The sequence below is a fragment of the Rhinatrema bivittatum genome, chromosome 8 (genome assembly GCF_901001135.1).
Source record: "Rhinatrema bivittatum chromosome 8, aRhiBiv1.1, whole genome shotgun sequence".
NCBI classification, from domain to species: Eukaryota; Metazoa; Chordata; class Amphibia; order Gymnophiona; family Rhinatrematidae; genus Rhinatrema; species Rhinatrema bivittatum.
In genome coordinates this window covers 7,307,926-7,333,138 of record NC_042622.1, presented here as the reverse complement: position 1 = coordinate 7,333,138, position 25,213 = coordinate 7,307,926, and the positions used below count along the sequence as shown (strand labels likewise).

The following is a 25,213-nucleotide window of genomic DNA, read 5'->3' as shown; positions in this document are numbered from 1 at the left end:
CAGGGGCTGTGAAAACTGCATCCAGGGTATCCCCGGACCCAGGAATCAAACCCACATCCCTCCACATTGCAGTGTAAACCATTTCCAGGGCCTTCTATATGGTTATACCAAGCTACAATTTATTCAGGAAGAACAGGAAAGGAAGGAAGAAAGGCAGGAGGTGTGGCATTATAGATAAGAACTTGCCATGCTGGGTCAGACCAAGGGTCCATCAAGCCCAGCATCCTGTTTCCAACAGAGGCCAAACCAGGCCACAAGAACCTGATAATTACCCAAACACTAAGAAGATCCCACAGAGAAGAACAGAGTTACATATTCCTTACTTTTAGGCAATGTGGTAGTTCTCAGTTCAAGGTTAGAATTATCCTCCTGGGCCAATGCTAAGATCTATGGCATGTGTGAAAGCACCCATGATACAGAACTTTCTTTAGGGAAAACTGATTCTTAGTGACCAGGATGTTAGAGACAGGGATTGTTGTTATTTTCTAAATGCTATATCCTGCCAAATCTGATAAGTAAAGTCTGATTCTGAGGAGAATACGCATTGTCTTTTCCTGACTTAGGATTGTGAAGCAAGATGAGAGGGCAACTGGAAGTGTCCTGAAGCAGACAGGTCCCTGCACCCCTAAACTTGCTTACAGAGAGAGATGCAGTGTTAAAACTGCATTTTAAACAGCAAAAACAAGACTTTTATGGGGGACCCATAAGAATATTCCCAGATGTTGTACGTACAACACAGTTGAGACGTAGAAACTTATTGCACTTCGAAAAGAAGTGCAAGAAAGAGGTGCACAATTTTCTTTAAGAACATAAGAAATTGCCATGCTGGGTCAGACCAAGGGTCCATCAAGCCCAGCATCCTGTTTCCAACAGAGGCCAAACCAGGCCACAAGAACCTGGCAATTACCCAAACACCTAGAAGATCCCATGCTACTGATGCAATTAATAGCAGTGGCTATTCCCTAAGTAAACTTGATTAATAGCAGTTAATGGACTTCTCCTCCAAGAACTTATCCAAACCTTTTTTAAACACAGCTACACTAACTGCACTAACCACATCCTCTGGCAACAAATTCCAGCTTAATTGCACACTGAGTGAAAAAGAATTTTCTCCGATTTGTTTTAAATGTGCTACTTGCTAACTTCATGGAGTGCCCCCTAGTCCTTCTATTATCCAAAAGAGTAAATAACCAATTCACTATTATATTCCAGCCTCAGCCATCTCTTCTCCAAGCTGAAAAGTCCTAACCTCTTTAGTCTTTCCTCATAGGGGAGCTGTTCCATCCCCTTTATCATTTTGGTTGCCCTTCTCTGTACCTTCTCCATCGCAATTATATCTTTTTTGAGATGCGGTGACCAGAATTGTACACAGTATTCGAGGTGCGGTCTCACCATGAAGCGATACAGAGACATTATGACATTTTCTGTTTTATTCACCATTCCATTCCTTATAATTCCTAACATTGTTTGCTTTTTTAACTGCCACAGCACACTGAGCTGACGATTTCAATGTGTTATCCACTATGACACCTAGATCTCTTTTCTGGGTGGAACCTAACACCGTGTAACCACAGCAAGGAGTTATTTTTCTCTACATGCATCACCTTGCACTTATCCACATTAAATTTCATCTGCCATGTGGACGCCCAATCTTCCAGTCTCACAAGGTCCTCCTGCAATTTATCACAATCTACTTGAGATTTAACTACTCTGCATAATTTTGTGTCATCCGCAAATTTAATTGTATCTGATTATTTAAAGTAGCCAAACAGTGGATAAAGTGATAGTAAAAGCCAGAAAGCTGCTTGACCACATAGGGAGAGGAATGGTCAGCAGAGAAAGGGAGGTGATATTGTCCCTGTGTAGGTCCCTGGTGAGACCTCACTTGGATACTGAGTACAGTTCTGGAGACCCCACCTTCAATAGGATAGAAACAGGATGGAGTCGCTCCAGAGGGAGGCTACTAAAATGGTCTTTGTTCTGAAGCACATGGGGATAGACTGAAAGATCTGAATGTGTGCACCTAGAGGAAAGGTGAGAAAGGGGAGATAGGATAGAGACATTCAAATATCTCAGAGGTTTCCATGCACAGGAGGGGAGCTGTTTCCAATGGAAAGGAGGCTCTAGAACAAGGGGGTCATGAGATGAGTAATCTTGGGAAATATTTCTTTACAAAGAGGGTGGTGGATGAGTGGAATGGCCTCCCAGTGGAGGTGGGGGAGACAAAGAGTATCTGAATTCAAGAATGCATGGAATACATACAGCAGATCAAAGGAAGTGATGGGAATTATAAAGCTAAATTAATTGCACGGATGGGCAGACTGGATGGGCCATGTGGTCTTTTCCTGCCGTCATGTTTCTATGTTTCTATTCTAAGGAAGTGATGGGAATTATAAAGCTAAATTAATTGGGGGGATGGGCAGACTGGATGGGCCGTGCGGTCTTTTCCTGCCGTCATGTTTCTATCTTTCTAGTCTAAGGAAGTGATGGGAATTATAAAGCTAAATTAATTGGGGGGATGGGCAGACTGGATGGGCCATGTGGTCTTTTCCTGCCGTCATGTTTCTATGTTTCTATTCTAAGGAAGTGATGGGAATTATAAAGCTAAATTAATTGGGGGGATGGGCAGACTGGATGGGCCATGTGGTCTTTTCCTGCCGTCATGTTTCTATTCTAAGGAAGTGATGGGAATTATAAAGCTAAATTAATTGGGGGGATGGGCAGACTGGATGGGCCATGTGGTCTTTTCCTGCCGTCATGTTTCTATGTTTCTATTCTAAGGAAGTGATGGGAATTATAAAGCTAAATTAATTGGACGGATGGGCAGACTGGATGGGCCATGTGGTCTTTTCCTGCCGTCATGTTTCTATGTTTCTATTCTAAGGAAGTGATGGGAATTATAAAGCTAAATTAATTGCACGGATGGGCAGACTGGATGGGCCATGTGGTCTTTTCCTGCCGTCATGTTTCTATGTTTCTATTCTAAGGAAGTGATGGGAATTATAAAGCTAAATTAATTGGGGGGATGGGCAGACTGGATGGGCCGTGCGGTCTTTTCCTGCCGTCATGTTTCTATCTTTCTAGTCTAAGGAAGTGATGGGAATTATAAAGCTAAATTAATTGGGGGGATGGGCAGACTGGATGGGCCGTGTGGTCTTTTCCTGCCGTCATGTTTCTATGTTTCTATTCTAAGGAAGTGATGGGAATTATAAAGCTAAATTAATTGGATGGATGGGCAGACTGGATGGGTCATGTGGTCTTTTCCTGCCGTCATGTTTCTATGTTTCTATTCTAAGGAAGTGATGGGAATTATAAAGCTAAATTAATTGGGGGGATGGGCAGACTGGATGGGCCATGTGGTCTTTTCCTGCCGTCATGTTTCTATGTTTCTATTCTAAGGAAGTGATGGGAATTATAAAGCTAAATTAATTGGACGGATGGGCAGACTGGATGGGCCATGTGGTCTTTTCCTGCCGTCATGTTTCTATGTTTCTATTCTAAGGAAGTGATGGGAATTATAAAGCTAAATTAATTGGGGGGATGGGCAGACTGGATGGGCCATGTGGTCTTTTCCTGCCGTCATGTTTCTATGTTTCTATTCTAAGGAAGTGATGGGAATTATAAAGCTAAATTAATTGGGTGGATGGGCAGACTGGATGGGCCATGTGGTCTTTTCCTGCCGTCATGTTTCTATGTTTCTATTCTAAGGAAGTGATGGGAATTATAAAGCTAAATTAATTGGATGAATGGGCCATGTGGTCTTTTTCTGCCGTCATGTTTCTATGTTTCTATTCTAAGGAAGTGATGGGAATTATAAAGCTAAATTAATTGGATGGATGGGCAGACTGGATGGGCCATGTGGTCTTTTCCTGCCGTCATGTTTCTATTCTAAGGAAGTGATGGGAATTATAAAGCTAAATTAATTGGATGGATGGGCAGACTGGATGGGCCATGTGGTCTTTTCCTGCCGTCATGTTTCTATTCTAAGGAAGTGATGGGAATTATAAAGCTAAATTAATTGGATGGATGGGCAGACTGGATGGGCCATGTGGTCTTTTCCTGCCGTCATGTTTCTATTCTAAGGAAGTGATGGGAATTATAAAGCTAAATTAATTGGATGGATGGGCAGACTGGATGGGCCATGTGGTCTTTTCCTGCCGTCATGTTTCTATTCTAAGGAAGTGATGGGAATTATAAAGCTAAATTAATTGGATGGATGGGCAGACTGGATGGGCCATGTGGTCTTTTCCTGCCGTCATGTTTCTATTCTAAGGAAGTGATGGGAATTATAAAGCTAAATTAATTGGACGGATGGGCAGACTGGATGGGCCATGCGGTCTTTTCCTGCCGTCATGTTTCTATGTTTCCATTCTAAGGAAGTGATGGGAATTATAAAGCTAAATTAATTGGATGGATGGGCAGACTGGATGGGCCATGCGGTCTTTTCCTGCCGTCATGTTTCTATGTTTCTATTCTAAGGAAGTGATGGGAATTATAAAGCTAAATTAATTGGATGGATGGGCAGACTGGATGGGCCATGCGGTCTTTTCCTGCCGTCATGTTTCTATGTTTCTATTCTAAGGAAGTGATGGGAATTATAAAGCTAAATTAATTGGGGGATGGGCAGACTGGATGGGCCATGCGGTCTTTTCCTGCCGTCATGTTTCTATGTTTCTATTCTAAGGAAGTGATGGGAATTATAAAGCTAAATTAATTGGACGGATGGGCAGACTGGATGGGCCATGCGGTCTTTTCCTGCCGTCATGTTTCTATGTTTCTGTCACCTAGGCAGGTTAAGACATAGAACAGAGCTGCTGTTAGAAAATAAACAAGACCAATAATCCTAAAACTGGATGTGCAGTCTCTTTTACATGAAGGGGGAACACAGACAAACGTCGTAAACCTGGGAGAAAATGAGCGAACAAGTTCACACAAGTTATAGACACACAGAAGATGCAAGATGTACAGTCACACAAATCTGAACATATCCAAGTGGGAAGAGTATCAGAAAGCAAATACTGGCTGCACTGCTGTCAGTCCTTCACATTAATCCTGCTCTGCTTGCACTGCTGGCTGCATTCTTCTCTACCGCCACAATCTGAAACAAGACGGTAACAGGACAAACCAGAAAAACCTACCAATACAAGCAGTTCCAATATCAGACTCTAAACTATTTTAAACTCATCTAACCAGTTACAAAATGGTTTTTTATATGGATAAATCAAGAGAATAAATACATTTTTTCATGGTAATGGACCTATCCACATAAACCAAGCAGCCAGGTAAAGCAGACACACAGAGATAAAGACAATGTTGTATCAGCACATGAAATCCCCCGCTGTCTGACAAATGAGGACATTCTAAGTGACGTTCCTTCCATTTTACTGTCTCAGAAAAGTCTGGGGCCCAGCCCAGCCCATCCAATAATCCACTTTATCATTTTTTTTGCTTAAACATATTCAGGCCGATACAGAAAAGTCGCGGAAGAGCAGGCGAGCGCCCACGCTCCTGTGCACGCGATTTAGTATTCAAATGAGGGCCCGCGGTAAAAAGAGGCGCTGGGGACACTAGCGCGTCCCTAGCGCCTCTTTTTTGACAGGGGTCGCGGCTGTCAGTGAGTTTGACAGCTGATGCTCAGTTTTGCCGGCGTCGGTTCTCGAGCCCGCTGACAGCCTCAGGCTCGGAAACCGGACGCAGGCAAAATTGAGCGTCCAGTTTTCAAGCTGCGGGCCGATTTAAAATTTTTTTTTAATTTCTGATTATTTTTAACTTTTGGGACCTCCGAATTAATATCGCCATGATATTAAGTCAGAGGGTGCACAGAAAAGCAGTTTTTACTGCTTTTCTGTGCACTTTCCTGGTGCTGGTAGAAATTAACGCCGACCTTTGGGTCGGCGCTAATTTCTGAAAGCAAAATGTACGGCTTGGCTGCACATTTTACTTTCTGAATCGCGCGGGAATAACTAATAGGGCCATCAACGTGCGTTTGCATGTTGCGGGCGCTATTAGTTTCCGGGGGGGGGGGGGGGGGGGGGGGGGGGGGGGGGGGGGGGGGGGGGGGGGGGGGTGGGGATGGACGCATGTTTTCGATGCGCTATTACCCCTTACTGAATAAGAGGTAAAGCTAGCGCATTGAAAACGCGGAGCGCACTGTACCGTACTGGCCTGATTGTTAGAATTTGGGGCCTGAGCTGCTTATGCACCTCAAGCTTCTCTTGTTCTTGCAGTGGATACAAGTTGAGAGCTGGCATGTGACTGTGTCTCATTTATAACAGGATATTTATAAATGGGAAAACGTACTGGAATACAGAGTGCGCTAGCTGTGCCTGCCTCGTGGGCAGAGCTTCGGATGAAGGCCACAGCTGAAATCTGGTTTTCATACAAACTGGACCCCCCTTCTGCTGCTGACGTTGCACGTGTGTGCATTATCTCGTAGCTAACTCTGAAAGGGAAACCACTTGAGAAGTGTCTCTGAAAATTAGCTGCAAATGTGTGCAGACAAGGGGCACATGCACTGCACCTAGCACTTCGGGCAAAGCAGCACGTGGAATGCCTGTTCAGCAGGAGAGGCAGCTGAGAGGCTTAGCCTCTGGACCATCATTTCCAGCCAGGTAACTCCTTCATTACCCAGAGAAAGAGTTCTCATTGTGTTCCTGCCCTGCTTTCTGGATATGGCAGATTCTGCTGCTTCCCTCAGGATTAGAGGTTTCCCAGCTCCTTCTTTTGTAGGAAGTCTTATTTTCTCTCTCAGCTTTAGGGAATGCAAGTAGTCAGGACGACAAAGGCACAAACAAAGGAAAAACAACAAGCAGTAAAGGAAGGGGATGAGATTATTTTAGTACATTAATAGGAGGAAGTGCAGAGAAGCAAGAAGGAGGCAACTTAGAGAAAGCAGGAAAATCGAATCCTTTTGTTCAGTGTTTGCAGAAGAAGCACAAAGATTTATTTGAAAATATTTTTATACCACTTTCTGCATGCGCTGTTCGAATCGGTTTGCAAGTAAAAGAAACATACATAATTGATATAAAATAAACATTAAATAAAAGCAGAGTAAAGCAAACAAGACTGCAGCTGAATTTAACATTTGATGGATATGGGTTACACACTAAGTAGTTCCGAATAAAAAAGAGACAGGACAACAGGACTCAGTTAACTTAAGCAATACTTAGACCTCACTTAGACCTTTCAAATCCCAACTCAGCTCTCCTTTCTTGGAGTAATATCACAGAAACTGTAGCAAATACACTATGTCCCACTATCAACCAAAAAAATCAACCCTTCCACGCACAGAAAACCACCATGGTTTAAAATGAACTACGACACCTCAAACAAAATCTCAGACAGAAAGAAAACAAATGGCGTAAGGCCCCTTCCTCCAGCACACTATCTGCTTACAAATCTGCCCTCCACTTCTACAGGAATTCAACCTTGCGTTCTAAAAGATTTCTACACACAAAGGATCCACAACCTCGCCTACGATGCTAAAGCATTATTCTCCTACGTATCCAATCTAACTCAAACCAACGTCCCTTCTATCCCCAACGACCAAGCACAATCCAAAGCGGACGAATTGGCACTCTTCTTCCAAAGCAAAATCTCAAACCTCCTAACTCTTCTACCTCCATGTCCACCCTCCTCTTCTAGCTCATATCATCTCCCAAATAGCGAGATTTCGCTTGAATCGTTTGAACCCACCACTGCTCTGGAGATTCAAACTATGCTGAAGAAAATGAAACCCTCCACAGACCCCAATGACCAAATTCCAACTAAAATAATCTTGCTGATACCAGACACCATCTCCAAACCTCTGGCAGATATCATAAACTGCTCATTATCTCAAGGATTCTTCCCAGACGCCCTTAAACTCGCCTCTCTTAAACCTCTTCTAAAAAAACCTAACAGATTCCAATGAACCTAACAACTTCCACCCTTTTTCTAATTTGCCTTTTATAGCCAAAATAATGGATAAATTAGTCAACTCACAGCTATCGGACTATCTCGAAGAACACAAAATACTCCAATCTACCCAATACAGGTTCCGTAAGGCACGAAGCACCGAAACCTTACTCATCTCTTTAACCGACCACCTCATCATGGGATTGGACAAAGGACAATCCTTCTTACTAATCCTTCTTTACCTCTCCGCAGCATTCAACACTGTAAACCACTCCATCCTCCTCGACCGCCTAGCAGACATCGGAATAACAGGAACGGCCTTTAGTTGGTTCAAATCTTTCCTTAGTAACAGAGGCTTCAAAGTCCGAATCCATAACAAAGAGTCCCCGTGCATCAACTCCTCCCAAGGAGTTCCTCAGGGGTCATCCTTGTCCCCCACTTTTTTCAATATATACCTTCTACCTCTGTGCCAACTGCTAACCAAACTAAAACTAAATCACTTCTTATACACTGACGACGTACAAATCATGATCCCAATAACAGAATCCATTACAAAAACAAATACTGAGAAAATTGCCTCCAAGAGATCAACCTCCTCCTCTTGAGCCTAAACCTTATACTCAATCCAGCCAAAACTGAAATCCTCCTCATCTCACCTGAAGACAGCAATACTCCTCAAAAGTCACTCAAAAATAACTTTGTCACTCAAGCTAGAGACTTGGGAGTTTTAATCGATAACCATCTGAATCTAAAAACATTCATTAACAACACAACCAAGAACGGCTTCCATAAACTGCAAGTACTAACAAGAGTAGTTAAATCACAAGCAGATTGTGATAAATTGTAGGAAGACCTTGTGAGGCTGGAAAATTGGGCATCTAAATGGCAGATGGACAAGTGCAAGGTGATGCATATAGGGAAAAATAACCCATGCTATAATTACACAATGTTGGGTTCCATATTAGGTACTACAACCCAAGAAAGAGATCTAGGCATCATAGTGGATAACACATTGAAATCATCGGTTCAGCGTTCTGCGGCAGTCAAAAAAGCAAACAGAATGTTGGGAATTATTAGAAAGGGAATGGTGAATAAAACGGAGAATGTCATAATGCCTCTGTATCGCTCCATGGTGAGACCGCACCTTGAATATTGTGTACAATTCTGGTCGCCGCATCTCAAAAAAGATATAATTGCGATGGAGAAGGTACAGAGAAGGGCTACCAAAATGATAAAGGGAATGGAACAGCTCCCCTATGAGGAAAGACTAAAGATGTTAGGACTTTTCAGCTTGGAGAAGAGACGGCTGAAGGGGGATATGACAGAGGTGTTTAAAATCATGAGAGGTCTAGAACGAGTAGATGTGAATCCTTTTTTTTACTCTTTTGGATAATAGAAAGACTAGGGGGCACTCCATGAAGTTAGCATGTGGCACATTTAAAACTAATCGGAGAAAGTTCTTTTTCACTCAACGTACAATTAAACTCTGGAATTTGTTGCCAGAGGATGTGGTTAGTGCAGTTAGTATAGCTGTGTTTAAAAAAGGATTGGATAAGTTCTTGGAGGAGAAGTCCATTACCTGCTATTAAGTTCACTTAGATAATAACCACTATTACTAGCAACGGTAACATGGAATAGACTTAGTTTTTGAGTTCTTGCCAGGTTCTTATGGCCTGGGGATTGGCCACTGTTGGAAACAGGATGCTGGGCTTGATGAACCCTTGGTCTGACCCAGTATGGCATGTTCTTATGTTCTTAATTAAACCTCTTCTCCACTTTCAAGGCTTCAGAATGGTCCTCCAAGCTGTCGTATTCTCCAAGATAGACTACTGCAATTCCATTCTGCTAGGTCTACCCACCTCATCAACCAAACCTCTTCAGATGCTTCAAAACGCAGTGGCCAGAATACTGACAAACTCGGGCAGAAGAGACCACATCACCCCAATCCTAAAAAACCTTCACTGGCTACCTATTCGTTTCCGAATTCTACACAAGTCCCTCACAATTATCCACAAAACCATCCACAACCAAGCACCTCTTAACCTTCAACTCCCCCTCAGACTACACACCTCATTAAGACCGATCAGAGAGGCCTACAGAGGATCCCTACACGCCCCTCCAACCAAAGTGACTCACCACATAACCACAAGAGAACGGGCCTTCTCTACAGCAGGTCCAACCATTTGGAATACCATTCCCACTGAACTTAGACAAGAACCCTGCCTAATGACTTTTAGAAAAAGGCTTAAGAATTGGTTATTTCAACAAGCCTTTACATAAACTTACTGATTACCAGAACTAAGGCCCTGATGCACCACAATGAATATTTCTAGAACTCGTAGAAATCTCCAAATAACTGGCGTTATATTTCAAGTTACCTATGCTCTGTCTTCTTCTACCAGTTTGCTCACCCCCATTTTATTGTAACTTTTTTACTTCTTTACTATGTTAACGTATTTAAGGTTATCGTTCCCCAGTTTTCTGTAAGCCGACATGATGTGACTCGGTCATGAATGCCGGTATAAAAAAGCATCAAATAAATAAATAAAATAAAATACGCCAATGCAAGTGCGAATCATTCCAAACACCTTCTTAATGAAGAGGAGGTAATCCCACCTGTCTAAACAGAAAGGAGTCCTGACCATAGGGAGGATTCAAAGGTTCTCATGTGCCTGTGGGAAAAGAGAAGTCTTCAAATTAGTAACTTCTCTCTGGGCTCAGGGATTCCAGGCACGATTTCTGCTGATATTTTAAGAGCTGGAAGTTCTAGTAGATTTTTATTTGCAGAACGAAGATGTCTGCTGGGTTTATAAATGCAGAGAGATGTGTTTAACCATTGTGTATTACGCTGAAGATTAATGTGATGAAACCGGTAGCCAATGTAAAGAGTACAAAGCAGGTATAATATGATCTCTCACTCGTCCTGCTGCAGTATCTTGGATTAGTTGTAGAGGACAGATGGATTGTGCAGGGAAACCCAAATGTAATGGGCTGCAGTGGTCCAGGTTGTTTAATATCAAGGCTTGCAGAACAGTACAAAAATCTTGTGTTTCAAGTAGTGGCGTTAAGCGTTTTAACAAATGTAACTTATAAAAAGAGGATTTGGCCACTGCAGAAATTTGATTATCCATTGAGAGATCACCCCTAGATTGCGAGCTTTGAGTAATTGGATAGTCTCTCCCCGAAAGGTTAAAGAGGTTGGAAGGTCAGACCAGATAAGAGTATTCCTTCAGTCTTTGATACATTAAGTTTCAGTTTATTATGAGAAAGCCAACCCTTAACTGAATTAATTCATAAGAAAACAAAGGCTAGAGTGTCAGACCAAGAAGAGCTATAAGGGACAAAAAATTGAATGTCATCAGCATAAATATTTAAGTTTACCCCGAGACATTTGAGGAGTTGACAGAGGGGAGTGAGATAACCATTGAACAAAGTGGCTGACAATGGACCGTCACAAGACAGTGGACAAGTCTGAACAGGATGAACCAATTCTTACTTGTTGGGTTCTGTTTGACAGATATGAGAGAAACCATTCGAGAATGACTCCAACAATACCAGCAGACTGTAGGTGCATGAGTACTTCGGATGATCGATAGTATCAAAAACAGCAGTTATGGCAAGTAGAACCAAAATATAATCTGTGTTAGAGAAAAAAACCATGGATAATCAAAGTCAAATGATAATAAAAGTTTTGGTGCTATAGCCTTTTTGGAAACTGTCTTGTCGTGAATGCAAAAGTGAGTTGTCAGTAAGTTGACGTAGCACTACTGATTCGATGATTTTTACAAGTGATGGTAATGATATAGGTCTAAAATTTGAAAGGGCGGCAGGATCACCTTTTAATTTTTTAGGGATGGGGTTGACAGATGCACATTTAAGTAACGCTGGTAACTTTCCTGAAGAGAGAGCTAAGTTGACAATGTGCAATATTTTGAGAAATTTCATTTTTTATTTCAACATGGTTCAGAAGACATATTTGGTCAATGTTTTTTGTACTAACAGTATCAAAGGAATCCCAAGAACCGCCAATATCACGGTCACTTTCTTTTGGTAATGGAAGGTGAGAAAATTAATTTGAGATAGTTATTGTTTTTTTGGCAGGGTACATATGACAGAGCTGTAGATACCACTTCATTTACAGAGAACTAAAACTCTTCAGTGGCTCTCATGTACAAACACCAAACAAGGTGGAAAATACAGATCTGATTCAGATTATTTTAAGCACAGCATAAAAGCGACTGAGGATAAACTTTCTTTGTAGAGTGTAAGAGCATTTATTGGATGAGAATAACCCAGAGACCTGGAGTAAGAGAACCATTGTTCTTGGCTTGGTATCTGTGCGGGCAAGGGCACCATCCCAGAATGAATCCCACACTTCACTTCAATTTGATTTCTTACCCTAATATTACAGCACAAAGTGAATTACAAAAACAGAGATTGTGTGGCTAAAAACAGTAATGCTCCCTCTGTGCTGACAGCAGAGCACAACCAAGCAAACTGCTTCCTGCATTACATTTTACAAAACTCAGCTCTAACAGAGCTACTGTGCTGCAGAGTTCATTAAATCTCAAGGCTGCAAGAGACAGAAGATGTTAGGGCAGATTTCAACACTTTCAGCAGATTCGCTCTAAGAATATGTGGGCATGTTAATTGGCTTCTTGCATATGAGAAACTGTGAAAGTGTTCATCCTGATTTATTCTGCTAAGGAAACAGGTTTGGAATTCAGTGCATTCCCAATTCGCTGCAAAGTGTTTTTGCTGGAATATCTATGGCAGCGCTTTTGTAAAGCATTCCAATTAAAATTGATGAACCTACAGCAAAAAGTCATTATAATGATTAAGCTATTTTAAAAGGCAAAATGTTGTGTGCTTCCGGTAGCGTCTCTTTCGGACACAGAAAAGCAAGCCCTGGCTTCTGAGATGGGTATGCTCGGCTCTGCTCTGTGTTGTGCAGCAGCTGACAGCACAGCCATACTGGCTTCCCAGAATATTCATAGCCACTGGGGAGTGACAGGTGCAGGGCTCCAGGAGCCACCTTAGTGCATGACCCACAGGTGAGGTCTGGGAAGGGAAATAAAAACAGGAGACAATGAAGGCTCCCGGCATCAGATCCCAGCCCTGGCTCCAAATGAGCTGGAAGCCCAAAAGACCAGGAGGAAACTGTTGGGTCAAAAAAGAAAAAAAGAAAAAAAAAGTCACGCAAAGCAAACAGTGTGGAAAGCTGCGAGCATCCTTCTGCAGGAAGCAGGACTGCTGCCATGATCAGATCAGGAGGCTCTTCCTCCTGACTTCTTACCATTCCTGCTACACAGCAGCACTATATATGCACTATACTATCTACAATATAAATGGGCTCTGACCGATGGCCCGCAAATGCGCAGTAGAGCGCGGCTCAGCCCAACATGCCGCACATGCGCGGGTGCGAGAGCACGTCGGTCAGAGCGGAGCAGCGCCGGGAGGAAATGGAGCCGTGTGAGGGCTGTGGGGAGGCGCGTGTGCACGAGAGAGTATCTGCGCCATCTAGTAAGAGCGGGGCCGCGCTTAACGGGATGCACGGTGCTGGGGGGGGGGGGGGAACGAAGTGTTGTCATCAGTCTCAAACACCCAACAGACGTGAGAACTTTGCAAGGTCTGGGCAAGAGCACAGCGACAAAGAGGGAGTGGAGGAGGGCTGAGGGAGAGGGAAGGGGCTGTGGATGAGGTGAGAGGGGAAGGAAAGGGAAGATGAGAGGGGATGGGTGGAAAAGGGAAGAGGATATGAATGAGTAAGTGGGAAGGGTAAGAAGTTGTGGAGGAGGGCTGAGGGAGAGGGAAGGGGCTGTGGATGAGGTGAGAGGGGAAGGAAAGGGAAGATGAGAGGGGATGAGTGGAAAAGGGAAGAGGATATGAATGAGTAAGTGGGAAGGGTAAGAAGTTGTGGAGGAGGGCTGGGAGAGAGGGAAGGGGCTGTGGATGAGGTGAGAGGGGAAGGAAGGGAAGATGAGAGGGGATGAGTGGAAAAGGGAAGAGGATATGAATGAGTAAGTGGGAAGGGTAAGAAGTTGTGGAGGAGGGCTGGGGGAGAGGGAAGGGGCTGTGGATGAGGTGAGAGGGGAAGGACAGGGAAGATGAGAGGGGATGGGTGGAAAAGGGAAGAGGATATGAATAAGTGGGAAGGGTAAGAAGTTGTGGAGGAGGGCTGGGAGAGAGGGAAGGGGCTGTGGATGAGGTGAGAGGGGAAGGAAAGGGAAGATGAGAGGGGATGGGTGGAAAAGGGAAGAGGATATGAATGAGTAAGTGGGAAGGGTAAGAAGTTGTGGAGGAGGGCTGGGAGAGAGGGAAGGGGCTGTGGATGAGGTGAGAGGGAAGGAAAGGGAAGATGAGAGGGGATGGGTGGAAAAGGGAAGAGGATATGAATGAGTAAGTGGGAAGGGTAAGAAGTTGTGGAGGAGGGCTGGGAGAGAGGGAAGGGGCTGTGGATGAGGTGAGAGGGGAAGGAAAGGGAAGATGAGAGGGGGGATGGGTGGAAAAGGGAAGAGGATATGAATGAGTAGTGGGAAGGGTAAGAAGTTGTGGAGGAGGGCTGAGGGAGAGGGAAGGGGCTGTGGATGAGGTGAGAGGGGAAGGAAAGGGAAGATGAGAGGGGATGGGTGGAAAAGGGAAGAGGATATGAATGAGTAAGTGGAAGGTAAGAAGTTGTGGAGGAGGGCTGGGGGAGAGGGAAGGGGCTGTGGATGAGGTGAGAGGGGAAGGACAGGGAAGATGAGAGGGGATGGGTGGAAAAGGGAAGAGGATATGAATAAGTGGGAAGGGTAAGACGTTGAGGAGAAGAGAGTGGCTCTTACCGATGGAATCTCGTCCGTTTTAACGGGCTTAACGGCTTGTTAATTAATAATGGACTGGGGGGAGGATGTCATAAGAATTGCTTTAGCGAGCATTCCCTAAGGAAATTCCAGGAGTGTCTGGGACCATAGGTGACACAAGGGATCCAAAAAAAGAGAAAAGGATCTTGGGACCCCACTGATCTCCCTGCCTGCTGTGTTCTCATCTTCCCAAGCCACTAAGCTCCCACTGTTTGAGCTCCTCTAACTACAGCAGCTACTGCCTTGGGAAGCTTGCTGGGCAGACTAGTTGGACCCTTTTGGTCTTTTTCTGCCGTCACTACTGTGTTACTATGTTACCTGTGCTGGAAGTCTCCCTGGTAAAGCGGTTTCCTGCCATTCCTGTCCAGCTCCCCCCCCCCCCTGAACAAAACACTTCCTTCTGCCACCCACCTTACTGCGCCCCAGGACCTGCTCATAGCACTGCACGGATTGCTGGGTTCCAGACCACTCCTCTGCCGCTTACCTGCTCGCTATGGGCCACCTTTGCTGAAGGGATTTTTCTGGTTTGCATCTACCGTCTCTGCTGTCCTCTGCCATAACTTACACTTCCCTCCCTTACAGCACATCTGCTTGGATGTTTCTACTGAAAGCAGTGCCTACCATCACTTCTGAAGGCACAAAATCTTCTACACCCACCAGGCTCCAAACTAAAGGGTTTCCTCCTGGCCAGAGGATGTGTTTGGAAAATAATGGCCAATGAAAAGAGGCCAACAGGCAGAGATCAAACAGCAGAAAGGGGACCTATCTACTCGCTGCCATGCCCCTCTAAGCTCAGGATACTGATGGCCTGAGGAAGGACCTTACCTTCTGCACGTGCCACAGGCAGAGATCAAACAGCAGAAAGGGGACCTATCTACTCGCTGCCATGCCCTTCCAAGCTCAGGATACTGATGGCCTGAGGAAGGACCTTACCTTCTGCACGTGCCACAGGCAGAGATCAAACAGCAGAAAGGGGACCTATCTACTCGCTGCCATGCCCTTCCAAGCTCAGGATACTGATGGCCTGAGGAAGGACCTTACCTTCTGCACGTGCCACAGAAAACTAGATATATGCATGCATGCACCTTTGAATCTTCCAGACAGCGTAACAGAATCAAAAACAAGATCAGCCACTCTCCCCAATAACCATGGGCCATATGCGGTCACAGCAGAATGAAAAGGAGAACAAACAGGGCCTGGGCCTTCTTGTTCCCTCAGGGCTCATCCTAGCCCTGGATGTGAGAGTCTCAGCTTCTCACTACCACCATTTTACCTGCCAATCTGGCTCACTGTCCCTCATTCTGTGCTGTTTTATTTGCTACTGTGCCTTGTCTGGAGACAGTCACTTCACTACAAATAGGCTTGCATTTTTATTTCCTAAAAAATTAATTTCTAAGTTCTTGTAAATTGTGAAACAATGACGATAAATATTAAAGGAATTTCTGTTCTTCAGCATTGAAAAGATCCATTTCTTAATGGCTCACATTTTGGTCTCTCCCTTTTCCCAGCTGCTGCTCTCAGTATCTCCCCTCCCTTGGATCATACATGGATGGCAAGAGAAGGAACGGATGATCCTATAGTGCCAAGCAAGGTTCTAATTCCCCAGAGGGGCCTTATCATACCACAGCTTGAAATGCATAAGCAAACCTAGCACGGGATGCATTAAACACATCTGAAGACTGCTTGACAAGAGAATCCTTCTGTTACCCATAACAGTTCTCTGAAGGCAGCAGTTCACCAGGCATGTATATGGTGACATCCTACAGCGTGGACTGGATTCAGTCAGAAACCTGTCCCTGGTTTTGACTGGGTAGCACTTCTGTTTTTGGCTGGTGAGGCCTAAACCTCAGTTGTTGCTTAGACCAAACCAAACTCTGGAAAAGCCTTCTCAAGCAAAAAGGTTTCCTAGGTTGCTGACTCCATGCGGAGACTGGCTGAAGCCTGGACTGGCAGTCTTTGAAGATTTCCGCAGCCTCCCTGACATTCTCCTCCAATCGTCCTATTAGAACCGCACTCAGGAACCCTCCCTTAAAAGTGCTCCCCACCCCTCCCCACCAGAGAAAGAGCCCTATCCACTGCAGGCCCCTCCCTCTCAAACACTATGCGTCACTTGAGCTCCGACTACAGCCATGCATTCGGAAATTCAAAACAGGGGTTAAAACAGGGCTCTTTAAAATGGCCTACCCTGACTCGCATCCTACATAGTCCCCCTGCTCCCTCTACTCCTTCAGAGAAAGAGCCCTGTCATCACCATACTTATAGCCTTCTCCTTTATTCCTTTAATTGCACTCTGATTTGTCTCCCATATCTCTGCACCCCCTTATATACCCCCTTTTATACCCCTTCCCCTGTCCTTAAACCCTACCTTCCCTTTAGCAACCCTTTTATACCCCTTTATATACCCCTTCCCCTGTCCTTAAACCCTACCTTCCCTTTAGCAACCCTTTTATACCCCTTTATATACCCCTTCCCCTGTCCTTAAACCCTACCTTCCCTTTAGCAACCCTTTTATACCCCTTTATATACCCCTTCCCCTGGCCTTAAACCCTACCTTCCCTTTAGCAACCCTTTTATACCCCTTTATATACCCCTTCCCCTCGCCTTAACCCTACCTTCCCTTTAGCAACCCTTTTATACCCCTTTATATACCCCTTCCCCTGTCCTTAACCCTACCTTCCCTTTAGCAACCCTTTTATACCCCTTTATATACCCCTTCCCCTGTCCTTAAACCCTACCTTCCCTTTAGCAACCCTTTTATACCCCTTTATATACCCCTTCCCCTGTCCTTAAACCCTACCTTCCCTTTAGCAACCCTTTTATACCCCTTTATATACCCCTTCCCCTGTCCTTAAACCCTACCTTCCCTTTAGCAACCCTTTTATACCCCTTTATATACCCCTTCCCCTGGCCTTAAACCCTACCTTCCCTTTAGCAACCCTTTTATACCCCTTTATATACCCCTTCCCCTGGCCTTAAACCCTACCTTTCCCTATAGCAACCCTTTTATACCCCTTTATATACCCCTTCCCCTGTCCTTAAACCCTACCTTCCCTTTAGCAACCCTTTTATACCCCTTTATATACCCCTTCCCCTGTCCTTAAACCCTACCTTCCCTTTAGCAACCCTTTTATACCCCTTTATATACCCCTTTCCCCTGTCCTTAAAACCCTACCTTCCCTTTAGCAACCCTTTTATACCCCTTTATATACCCCTTCCCCTGGCCTTAAACCCTACCTTCCCTTAGCAACCCTTTTATACCCCTTTATATACCCCTTCCCCTGGCCTTAAACCCTACCTTCCCTTTAGCAACCCTTTATACCCCTTTATATACCCCTTCCCCTGTCCTTAAACCCTACCTTTCCCTATAGCAACCCTTTTATACCCCTTTATATACCCCTTCCCTTGGCCTTAAACCCTACCTTTCCCTATAGCAACCTTTTATACCCCTTTATACACCCCTTCCCTTGGCCTTAAACCCTACCTTTCCCTATAGCAACCTTTTATACCCCTTTATATACCCCTTCCCTTGGCCTTAAACCCTACCTTTCCCTATAGCAACCTTTTATACCCCTTTATATACCCCTTCCCTTGGCCTTAAACCCTACCTTTCCCTATAGCAACCTTTTATACCCCTTTATATACCCCCTTCCCCTGGCCTTAAACCCTACCTTTCCCTATAGCAACCTTTTATACCCCTTTATATACCCCTTCCCCTGGCCTTAAACCCTACCTTTCCCTATAGCAACCCTGCTAGTCTATATATAGTTGCCTTTCTGAACATATAATTTGTAATGTCATATATAGTGTCTCCTGTAGGTACTAGTTAAAGATAATGTACATAGTGCTTTTTGGAGTGTATAATTTATAGATAGCGTATAAGGTTATCCACAGTGTATAAGGTTATCCAGGCATAATTTGCAATGTTCTTCTGTTTTCCATCAGGTACTGTTCCTTTTCTCCTCTTCCTGTTTTTCCCTCTCTTCTCTCACCCCTTCTCTCTTCCTATCTGCTCCCCTCCCCCACCCTGGTTTTTTGTATTTTCCTCCTTCAGTTATATTGTAAACCGGCATGATGTACCCATGAATGTCGATATATAAAAGCTAATAAATAAAATAATTCTCTCCAAAGAGATTCCCTCCAGTATATGGCACATCTGGAAACTTCTTCATAAGTATCTGTCATCTATCGCTGCAAAAGCTCTCGATGGCATTTCAAAAGAAACATATGCCATGTGGATAAGATGCTTCTTGTATTCCTCACCTTGAACGCAAAGCAAAGGCAATTCACCTTGTGCCGCATGAGGGAGGCAACGTGTGAATCTCTGATCCCTTTCCTGAATGGTATGCAGTAGGATGTTATTCCGATAAGGCCTCACATTCATACCCCGGGACAGCGGGGCACATGCTGATGTAGCAGGTGAGAGCTGTGGACAGATCTTTCTGCCTCCTTCTTACAGACTGGGAGGATGGAATGTGCCTTCCCCATATTCCCCTCACAAGCGGGGATGGGCACTGCCACCAACTCCTTTAGCTACTTCAATAGGCCAAGCAATGGTGCCTTGAGCAACTGAATGGGAATAGACTTATTTATTTATCAGATTTTCTATACCATCCTTCAGACGAGCCATCAAAACGGTTTACAGCTTTATAAACTACATAGGATAAATACATTCAAATCTAATAGTCAGTTAAAACCTAAACTATCAATAATAACGGGGATAAAAGAACAATTTCTGTAAAATAGTTACAAGAACTAAGATAAAAGACTTGGCCATAGTCTGAACACAATCTGAAAAGACGAGGTTTCGTGCAGCTAATTCCCCACCCACGTCAGCTTAGGGAGGAGACTCATTCGTCGCGGGTTAGAAAAGGTGGAGTAAATGAAAGGTACTGAATATGGGCTAAGGCATTTTTTGTTTATTGGTTATGATTGTTATATTTTATGTTGTACATTGCTTTGGGCGATTTTTATCTGGAAAGTGATTGATAAAGTCTAATAAATGAAATGAAAGAGGATTTTTGTGAAGACACACTCCTTGCCTACAGAGATGAGTAGTCCAAATGGAGCCCAGGAGAGAATTTGAATTGAAACAAATCTCCTCTGACTCATAAGGGGACTCCCATGAATGCTCAGAGCCACTATTTAATTTACAAAAAGGCAAGACATGCACGAGGTCACTTTTGAAGTTGCATGGATCCTAGAGTCCATTGCCTTTCGGGGTTGTCCATAGATGAACATTGGTACAGCTTGATGCCAGCACTCATAGAAACATAGAAACATAGAAATGACGGCAGAAGAAGACCGAATGGCCCATCCAGTCTGCCCAGCAAGCTTCACACATTTTTTCTCTCATACTTATCTGTTTCTCTTAGCTCTTTGGTTCTATTTCTCTTCCACCCCCACCATGAATGTAGAGAGCAGTGATGGAGCTGCATCCAAGTGAAATATCAAGCTTGATTAGTTAGGGGTAGTAGGGGTAGTAACCGCCGCAATAAGCAAGCTACACCCATGCTTATTTGTTTTACCTAGACTATGTTGTACAGCCCTTGTTGGTTGTTTTTTCTTCTCCCCTGCCGTTGAAGCAGGGAGCTACACTCAACTGTGTGTCCAAGATGCAGATAATAGGCAGGTCATTCGACACTTTGAGTGGAGCTGAACCAGACAACAAATGCTGCTAGAACTCTTCAGTGCTGAGTAAGCACCTCTGCTACAGGTCTCCAAATGTCGCCCTTAACGATTGCAATCTGAAGAGTCAATGGAGCTCAGCAGGAGAGCCTGAAGCTGAACCTCTGGATGCCATCGTAGTGAATGCACTGAATGAGAGGTAGAGGGCTCTCTTCCACACAGAATTGCTTAGGGGTGGAACAGCATCTCCCTGCTGTCTGAGCCACGTAAGGTAGATTGGATTTGATGTACTTTCTTCTTTGGCCATCAGGGCTGTTTCTCTCTGGCTCTGTACTCAAGCTAGGAGAATGAGACCAGCCTCATTATTTGGGTCTATCCCAAATGCTTCAGTGCCAACAGAGCAGATGCCGCTGCTCCACATTCCTTGTGCTTCTTTGGTGCTGGTTCAGTGAAGCTGGACTTCAAGATGAGACAAGTCTCCTCTTTCAGATCTTAATGACCCTCAGTGATATCCTGGCATAGAAGTTGCAGTCAGCATCATGGTTATCCTGGCTCTAACACTTACAGCAGGTCTTGTGATGTGGACACCCTCTGCCTGCCAGCTGGACAAAACCTAAAACCACCAACCTTTCTCTCTGCCAAGCACCAGAAAAACTGATGCCAAATTAAAGAGACGACATTTTGAAAAGATTACCTTGCAGGCTCAGTGGCTGTGCTGTGCATTTCCAGTTTATTTCCCAGACTGGGACTTCCACTCCCTAGGTCGGCAGTGTTCAAAGCCACCAGCGGGGGGGGGGGGGGGGGGAATGGAGTTATCATCATTAAGGACAACTCCTGGTAGCTGAATTTAGAGCCCATGATAGAGGGCTGTGGAAGGAGCGCCAATACCTGGCTCCTAATCTCAGGACTATTGCTGCAATGACCAGACCAGAACAGTGGGAGGGAGGGAGGGACTATTAAAGAGTAGAGTGAATGACGGCTCATGGCACCAGAATCCCAGTACAGGTTCTGAGTGAGTGGAAAACTTAAAACAGGAGAAAGGAAGAACCAGGCCAAAAAAAAAAAAGTAAATATAACCCAAGAAAAAAAACAAAACAGGAGGTGTGCAGAGTCAACCTTGACCGAGGGGGCTGCCAGAGACCATGGAAAAATGGACCCAGCTCACAGGAAGACCGAAAAGGAACATAAACTTAAAACATGTCAGACACACGAACCTGGATAACCGCTGCTAAAGAGGGGAAGACGGAGGTGCAAAAACACCAAAAAGAAACACCGCAAACAGCAGTAAATACAGTGGAGCTGGCTTCCAAGAGGAAGAGATGACCGGAGGCACCGCACTAGCTGGGGAAACCGTGTCAGATGGAGTCAGCCTGCTGTGCGAGTTCCTCTCTCTGAAGGCCAGCAGTTGACTAAAAATTTAGCTTCAGACTAATTAGCCTACAAAGTGCCCCTCTGGGAGGATCCTCGCTGGCACCGCAGCTGGAATCAATCCCAGTGGCCTTGCACTGGATAACACTTGGTTCCTGTCATGCTCCCGTGTCTGCGTGCGCAAACAAAATCTAGATTAGTTCAAGACTTACCTGCTATTCTGTCTGAAAATGCTGAAGTGGGTCCTTTTCTAATGACAGTGCCACAGACGTGAAGCTGGTCCTCCTAAAACGAGGGGAAGAGAAGCAAACAGAACTAGCACACAGCTTCTGTGATGGTTTCCTGCTCAGCCTTCCACCCCACAGATTGCCCAACTAGTGATCCCTTTTCTCTAGACACTGTCTGCCTCCTGCACGCTTTCATTTTATGTAGCTTGCATGTCAGAAGTACCAAAAAACTCCATCAAAAAGTATTTGAATGAATTCAGGTCCTCCCCCTTGAGACTGCCACATCTGGAAAGGAGACATCAGCTACGTCAGTCATTCTAAATCCCAGCCAAGGTTATCCACTTTGCAGCTGGCTGGTAATCTCGGAGCACAATGCTGACATTTAAAAACACGGATGCAGGAGGTGCTAATGTAGGAAGGGAGTGGACCACACGACCCAGGTACATAGCTGTGTGGGATTAAGGAGGCCTGGAGACGCTGGCTTACTGTTTGCTAAAAAAAAAACAGATTTTCATTTATTTAAAAATAGCAGCAAATCTGGCATCTGCCTAGTTTACCAAGTGCAGTATTACTACCTTTGACAAACAGGATCTTCCACGCAAAGCAACACTGCAGGTAAGAAATCAGAATTACTGGGCTTCCTGCTACAGAAGCTTCACTAGACACGAAAAAAAAGGCGCCTGCATCTTTCAGCGTTAACCCATACCAAACTCGCAGGCTGGTACTGTAAACCCACGCAGAAAACGGGCACTGCTGAGCGCCCACTTTCTAATGCACAGCCAGCCACCTCTCCGGGGCATGCGACACCTTATTCACACGAGGGGGGCGCACTAAAAAGGAGGCGCCGGGGACAATAGTGCACGCCCCTAGTGCCTCCTTAGCAGCAGAAGCCCGGGAGATTTGTTTTAGGAGCATCCGTTTCCCTAACCTGACCCCCCGGCACTTTTTTTTAACCTTTCGGTTCCTCTGACAATATCGCCACGATATTAAGTCGGAGGATGCACAGAAAAGCAGAATTTTTTGCCCTTCTGAACACTTTATTTGGGCTGCTCTGGGCAGGTAATAATTTCTGAGCATAAAATATGCAGATTATTGAGTGCCCTTCTTTTTCTGTATCCTGGACGAATAGCTAATAGCACTCATCACATGCATTTGCATGTGATGAGTGCTATTAGTTTCGTGGGGGGGGGGGGAGGGGGTGGACGCACTAAACCTTTATTGTATAAGGAATGGTGGACGTGCGTCCAGCAGCAGGAAAACAGTGCGCACTCAGCTGAGCGCACTATACTGTATCGGCCTGTAGGAGAATAATGCGAAGCGACAGAGGAAAACTCCCCCAACTTCAGGCATGCAGACAGCAAAGTCCCAGCAGCTGCTGGCGCAGAGGATTAAAATTATACTTTTCCAGCACAGAAGAAATGCTAGCGGGACACAAGCAGTTAATACAGTAATTGCTGATCAGTTCCACCTGCCCTCTCTCTCTCTGCTGGAAATGCCAAGAGGGAGTCGGATAAACGCAAGCAGAAAGCCTGGCCAGAGCGCGGATGCAAGATGGCACCGTAGCTGCCAACAGCGGGAGGTGGCTCCCCTGCTTTCTAGTAAACGTTTGTTGTTTGGAAACGCGTCCTGCTGTTTGGAAGAGGAGAGCCGAGGACAGGGCTTACTCTGCGGCCACGACAGATGCCCGTGGTGTGGGGGGGATGCAACGGCGGGTGAGCGGGAAGGTGTCAGCCCGGGGACCGGACTGGACGCTAGCTGATAACGCGGAAACGACAGAGGTGCAGGCAGAGAGCACCGGGCCAGTACGAGTGCTGTGGAAGAAATATCACTCTGTGGCAGGAGCTTCCATGTCCTCGCTAAGGCCTGCTCATTTCACATTTCAATCTATTCGGGAAGCTACAGCAGGCCTCGGACCCTATCCCTGCACAACTCAACCCCATGCTTTCAAATTTTGCTTTTTTTTGTAATGTCTACATTCTAGTTTTCTTTTTCAAGTATTTCTTGGAATTTGTATTATGAAATGCATAAAAAAGAACGCCCTGCTGTCACTCAGTCTTCATTCAGTAACAGTGCAAATCATTGCAGCTCTTCCTAGGAGCATAACTAGGGACACCTACACTGTGTGCCTGTCCGAGTAGGAGCGGGTAAACTGAACTCTAATTTAAACAGCAATGCAATCTGAGATCGGCACTGTCGTTCAGCGTTCTGCACCGGCGCATTATGTTCCTTACAAACAGCTGCATGGCCCATACTTAACATCTGCAGTACCAGCATTCCCTCGGACATTCACTAAAGGCAGGTATCCGTGGTCTTTTTCCCTGATGCTTGGGCAGACGGGGGACGCTAAATGCCTCTGCTGGAATTTTCAATAAATGCAAAGAGCTCCCCGCAAGAAAGACGAGATTTGGAGTGGGATAGCCTTCTTGTAACGTATCTCCCTCTCATCAGGCGATAAACCTGCCCTCATAACTTCAGCACATCACGAGATCACTGTACAGACAATGATTCAGGAACATGTATGAGTATCTAAAGAGGGCGAGTGTCAGGGCTTGCTTCTTCTGTCTGTGCAAGCACCAAGAGCGTAATTGAGGCTCAAGACGCCCTGCTGCTCCCTCTCGGAGCCTGCCTGACAGTCTGCTCAAGATAGCACCACTACTGGGAGCCCTGCCAGAGCTGCACTGCTGCTGGGCCCTCTCAGCCTGAGACTCCAGGCAGCACCGCTGCTGGACCTCAAAGTATGCTGCAGTGTAGAATCAGCACGCCGCAAGAGCTGCACTGCTGCTGGGCCCTCTCAGCCTGACACTCCAGGCAGCACCGCAGCTGGACCTCAAAGTATGCTGCCGCGTAGAATCAGCACGCCGCAAGAGCGGCACTGCTGCTGGGCCCTCTCAGCCTGAGACTCCAGGCAGCACCGCTGCTGGACCTCAAAGTATGCTGCCGCGTAGAATCAGCACGCCGCAAGAGCTGCACTGCTGCTGGGCCCTCTCAGCCTGAGACTCCAGGCAGCACCGCTGCTGGACCTCAAAGTATGCTGCAGTGTAGAATCAGCACGCCGCAAGAGCTGCACTGCTGCTGGGCCCTCTCAGCCTGACACTCCAGGCAGCACCGCTGCTGGACCTCAAAGTATGCTGCAGTGTAGAATCAGCACGCCGCAAGAGCTGCACTGCTGCTGGGCCCTCTCAGCCTGAGACTCCAGGCAGCACCGCTGCTGGACCTCAAAGTATGCTGCCGCGTAGAATCAGCACGCCGCAAGAG

General features: G+C 45.4%; 1 protein-coding gene across 2 annotated transcripts in view; it reads right to left on the bottom strand.

The window, feature by feature from the left end:
- The window catches only part of DNAJC5 (DnaJ heat shock protein family (Hsp40) member C5), a 113,392-nt gene that overhangs the window by 44,229 nt on the left and 43,950 nt on the right, over positions 1-25,213 (bottom strand). The window contains exon 2 of one of the 2 annotated variants that reach the window (XM_029611070.1): positions 21,944-22,016. The exons of the other annotated variant lie outside the window; for it this stretch is intronic. The gene's annotated coding sequence lies outside the window, so the exon portion shown is untranslated. The remainder of the gene's footprint in view (positions 1-21,943; positions 22,017-25,213) is intronic. 2 annotated transcript variants of the gene reach the window in all.